We start from the raw sequence: 6,000 nt of genomic DNA on the forward strand, positions 1-6,000 counted from the left end.
AAGAATGGAGATTCTGCAGCCCTTCTGGTCAGCCATTCCAGTACTTGCTCCACCTTCACTAGGTTTCGTTTTACTTCAGTCAGAATTTCCACTGCTACAGTTTATGTCTATTGCCTCTCATCTGTTCCCTGTAGGTGTCTGAAAAAAAATATAAATCTGGCTGTCATCTTTGTTACTGCTTATTAGGTATCTCAAGTTAGCAGCTGGGTTCCCCTCATCTTTAACCTTTTCTTCTCCAGGCTGAACAAATGCTGCTTTAATTCTTTCTCATGCATTACATGTGCAACTCCCTCACCATCTTAGTGTCCCTCTATTGACTGTCTGGGGAGCCCAGACTACATACTCCAGATGTGGTTTTAAAAACGCTGAACAGAAGAGTACAAATAATCACCCTGTTAACCCTCTGGCTGCATGCTTCTGAGTAGAGCCTGGTATGCAGTTAGCCTTCTCTGCTGAGAGGGCACTTCATCTTCTTGTCCACCTCAGTCCTTCTCTACCAAGGAGCCCTCTGTCCAGTGTGCGCGTCCAGCCAGTCCTGTAATGTGAAGTTGTGTTCCTGGTGCAGGACTTTGCATTTGCCTTGTTGTAATTCATTGTGTTTCCATCAGCCCTTTCCTCCAGTCATTACCGTTGGCACAGTTGGGCTTTGAACTACCAGCTGCACTATTCTTTGAGCCCCATGTCTCACCAGCATGAAGCTTCACAGAGCCCATCGTGGCTACTGACACCACACCCCATGGTAAACCACCTCTATGGCCTGTGAGGTGACAGGCAGGTGACTGCTTAAAAAACTGCAGGAAGCTGGAAGGGGACTGGGGAACATTTTGATAGTTACTTCAGCAGCATTAATTGGAGGAAGAAATCCTATTCAAATAAATGCTGAGATCCTATTGAGTTCAATATAACACCACCATAAATGTTGAATCAAAATCCTGCCTGCTAGATTTTCCTTCTAAATATTATTCTATTCCACCATCAGAGAACCCAAGGAACCAGCAATCTTATTTACATAAATTTCATTTAAGAAAGGGTGGTTTCATACGCTCTCATTTTGTGTGAGAGTATAATCTTCATCTCTGAAACTTTGATCACTGACTGAACATTTTACTGCTTTGTATATGAGGAATATTTTCACAAACACAACAAAAAGTATGCTGTGACCAGTATAATCGTTCTGATTTCTAAAATAGCCTGCTATTACACTGGCAATAAAAGCTCTTCTGGTGTATCACTCAGACTGAAAGCTCCGTGCATACAATTGCTGCAGCAATTAATCAGCTACTGAAATGAATCTTGGAGGGATTTTATCCTGTTGAGAGCAAGCAAAGTAAACAAGAATTCCAACTTACTGCTCTCCACTTTTCTCTCTGAAGTTGGGTGATGGGAGACTTGATGCAAGTGAAGTGGGACAAAGCACAGAGGCTCCACTTGATTGCCCTGAAGCAGCAATTACGCAGGGCTTGGTCTCACCTGGGTGTCTGGGCGAAGTTTACGAGGTGAGGCTGTGGGGAGCAGCTGTACCGCAGGGAGTCTCAAAGCTGCTATGGAGTGGTGAGAAACTTGTGAAGAAGCAGAGAGCGGTACTCTAGTAATCCAAAGGGGTTGGCTTCAGGTTTTGCTACACTGGAGCACTTAAGAATGAAGTTCAGAACTGACCACAGCTGAAGGGCCGCTTATTTGCAGCTGTTTCTTCTCAGCTGTAGGTAAAAAAAGGGCCTATGTAATACGTGTCTGAAAGTGTGAGGAACCAACTCTTTCTCTCTTCAGTGGGGCTGGCTCAAAGGGTTTGCTCCACTGAAGTCATTTTTAGTAGATTTCTCTCTCCCTTTCCTTTAAAATCTAATGCAAAACTCTCTGTGACTTGAGAACAGAGGGGTAAAACTTGTTTCAAGTGCGTAGTCTGCATCTCCTCCATGTTCTCAGCCTCAGAAACGACTGAAAGGTGCACAATGGAAAAGCATTTAACAGACTGTTTAAGAAACCCTGTATGAAACCTTTAAGTCCACATTCCTTTCCTTTTACACTTAACTCACCTGTTTATTTTCTCTGTCTTAAAGGAAATCATGAGGGGGAAAAAAAAAAAAGGAAAAAAAGCATTTGTGAATTGTCTCTGCCTCATTCAAAAACCAAACAAATAAACAACCAGTGTCTTCCTGGCATTTACAGCATTGTTAAACAACAGTGAAAGCATTAATGAAGCATGTGGTTAATCAAACTGTGGAAGGGAGTGCAGCATTTGATTTCTGATGGAGCAGGAGCGCAGCAGCTGGCTGCCCAACGCTCTCATCTCCAGGAGCAGTGGGGTGGTGTTGTCCAAACCCTTCCAATGTGCCATGACCACGGCTTTGAAGTGAGTCCCTGTGGCAGAGGCCTTCCAGGAGCAAGGCGCCTTCAGCTTCCTGCCCGTCAGGCGCCACCTCCATAGTTGTGGCACAAAATGGCGGCGCCTGAGCGGCAGCCGTCCATGGCTCCACATGAGGAACAAAAGTTGGGCATGATGATCGTTGCGGGTCCCTTCCAGCCTGGTCTTCTATGGTTCTAAGAAGGGCACCATCATCCTGTGAACCTGACTTTTTTATTTTTAGGAGGTGTTAAAGAGCAGGGGTTGGAATGAGGAACTGCCGCTTCCCTCTTGCATGCTTTCAGGTTTGTGCTGGAAAATACGGCTTCTGTCAGTGCTCTCTCTCACCCACATCTGAGACAAAAAAATCAGGCTCGGTGTGCTGGGTTTGCCGTTGTTGACATTATTTACTGTGCTCTTAACAAACGGTGCCCTAAGGAGAACGAGAATAATGTGCTTCAGCAGCAAAATATGCATAATAAAGAAGCAATTGCCTATGGTTTCATGGGATTTCCTACTCCATGTTCTCTGCCTCCCTATTCCTTCATTGTTTTAAGCTAATGTGTATTTCAGTTCTGTCGTGCAAATATGCAGACGGGCTCCCTGCACCAAAGGAGAGGAAATGAAATGTATTCAAATCACCACTTCAGTGGCATAAGTTGTGTCTTGTTTTGCCAGAGACTTGGGTGCATTCTTCAGTTGGCTGTGTAACTCCGCTCTTACTGCTTGTTGACTTGTGCTCAAGTCTTTTATGTGGCGTATTTTGTTGTGTTTTTTTTTTTTTTTTTTTTTTTTTTCTTCACTGTTCAATCAACTCTGCTAATCAGAATGTTGCTGGGTAAACAGGACTGATTAAAATTAAAATTTTAATTTTGTGTTGTAAACAATATGGCACTTTAATATTTGTACTGTTATTAAGATACTAATAATAATGCATCTAGTGTTTTGTGGTGTGGTTTTCATATTTATTTCTTGAGGAGCTGACAAGTTTTGCTAGAGAGCTTCAAATTCAGATGCCAGGATTTTGAATTGCAGATTTCCTTTTTCAGGAATGACTGTACTTAATTATATTGGATACGTGTATCATATTTATTCTTTCTGGTTTTAAATCTTATGGGGAAGGTATATTTCTGTGACAACTGGGGAAATGGCTTTGTAAGAAATGGGACTTTGCTGTTAACATTGCTTATCTGTCTTCCAGAGGGAAAAACAACAACAACAACAAAAAAACACAAAGCAATAAAACAAACAACAGTAACAACTACAAGAAAACTAACACACACACACACACAAAACAAAAAACAAAAACAAAAACAAAAACAAAAACTAGTTAGGTGTGGAAACACCTGAGGAGAGTATTGGCTGGTGCTTGGAGGCTTGGCCTGAGGGAGGGGACAGAGGAGACCAGAACAGGGACTTTCTGTGGTAGGGTGTTGAAGTCTGAAGATTAAATGATGAGAGAAAAGGATGTGTGTTTGTATAGGAGCTGTGTTATCTATTGGACTCTTCAAGGCCAAATGAAGCTGTCTAGAAACAAGAGAAGGAACCTCCCCATAATTTGGAGGGAAAAAAATAAGTTGAGTAAGAGGAAGGGTGGAGAAGCTGAGCACCTCAAACAAACCTGTCCTAAACTGAAGGAACTTTTTCAAAGTGATTAGGGAATATATATTCTTTAGTTAGCATGAAAGAAACACAGATTTTCATCAAATAGAGTTACTGTCTTTTGAAAGTCATAGGCTATGTTCGTGCTTCCAGTGTGCCAGGCCACTAAGCGATCATTGCGGAGTACCGTCATGGTTAGTTGGAAGGTAGATGGAAGCACAGTGAAAGCACTGTGTAGGCTTAGAATCACAGAATCATTAAGGTTGTAAAAGACTTCCAAAATCATCTGGTCCAACCATCCTACTACCACCACTATCACCCCCTAAACCATGTCCCTAAGCTCCACGTCCTACCTTTCCTTAAACACCCCCAGGGACAGTGACTCCACCACCTCCCTGGGCAAACTATTCCAATGCCTAACTACTCTTTCTGAGAAGAAACATCTCCTAATTTCCAACCTGAACTTCCCCTGACACAACTTGAGGCCATTTCCTCTTGTCCTCTGTGCAGCTGGACTACACCCTCTGCTCTAGGACATTGTACAGGCAGGAGGGTAGCCTGGAGGTATGTGAGGGGGGCTGACTGCTTCTCCCTGACATTCAGCATCTCTCATCCAGAAATAAAACATAGCAGCTGAATTCAGAGCAGTGGCTCCAGGAGATTTCCAGGTGTGTGCTTTGGCTGCTTCCTGCTCCGCCTCTCCCTACTCTTGGATCCTCATTGTCTCTTCCTGCACCCGTTCTTCCCACCATCTCCTCCAAGGTCTCTTTTTGTCCAGGGGTTCTGAGATACAAGCAAGAGGTCTATGTGGCACCCAGCAGGATGTGTCTCTGAGCATGGGTCTTTGGAGTCCCACACCCACTAGCACTGACTTAAGCCTGCAGTAGGGTCGCTGGTGTCTGGGATGGTTCTTGCTACAAGGTATGATGGTACCTTCACACATTTGGTTTGGGAGGAAAACAAACAAACAAAAAAAACAAACAAGAAGCACCTTAATAGGCTGTTTTGGATTAGATCTCATTGTTCACTACTGGCCACTTTCTATTGATTGCAGCTTAGAGTGCAAGAAAAGCTGTAACCATCCAAGCTTTGCAGTGAGCTAGATTCCTGTATAAGCATGCATATTCCCCTCGCAGCTAAGGTGGCTGTACGGTACTACATATTTCCTGTTCATGACAGGATGTAGAATATGTGCTTAACTATCTTTTAAGTCAGTGGGGCTAAAGCTGACGATGTGTTCACATCCTTTCCTGACCTGAGGTCTATTATGAGGAGCCTGATGTCCCTATTGGCATTCGAACAACGCCTTCCTGACAAAGTCTGCAAAAACACAGCTTTACAGCTTGGTAATAAATATTCTGATTTTGAATTCTGCCCTCAAGTGGGGGCTATGCACTACCTGGATTGATTTTAAATGCACTTTTAGCTCAGGCTGATGTAACTAAGATATTCTTTTACATATCCCATGTGGGAGGGAAATGGACTGAAGGAGAGCAAAGAAGAGCTGTTTCAGGTCACCATCTTGTCATCTGAAACTCCCTGTGGGTTTCTCCCTATGGGTAACTCCCTGTGAAAGTCAAAATAGCTGTGTAGCATTGGAACTTCACCATCTTTGTTTTATTTCAGCTGCTTTCTAAGGTTAAGGCATAACTACAAGCATTGAGCAAACAAAACTGACCAACTTTACCTCAGGTGAAGAAAGACTACCTATGAATGATGTTTCTGAGAATTTTGCATTCAAGAGAGAATACCTGAATGCCTGAACATGCTTTCTTTCTGAGGAAAAAACTCCAACAAGGAGGGTAGATTCTGATAATGTTTGTTTGTTTTCTTTTTTTTTTTTTTTTGTATGTGTGTGTGTGCTTTTTTTTTTTTTAATAGTTTCTTTTTATTTTTTTCTTCCATAAAACCCTTTTTGTCTCTGCTTACAACTATGCTAGTAATGTTTATGAGCTTCCTCACCCACATTATTTTCACTGACTACAGGAAGGCAGTCCCTTCCAACTGCATGCCTGTACACATGTCGCAGACACCTCTCGTCCCCACTCCCACCACTG

The sequence above is a fragment of the Aythya fuligula genome, chromosome 4, assembly GCF_009819795.1.
Source record: "Aythya fuligula isolate bAytFul2 chromosome 4, bAytFul2.pri, whole genome shotgun sequence".
Lineage (NCBI taxonomy): Eukaryota > Metazoa > Chordata > Aves > Anseriformes > Anatidae > Aythya > Aythya fuligula.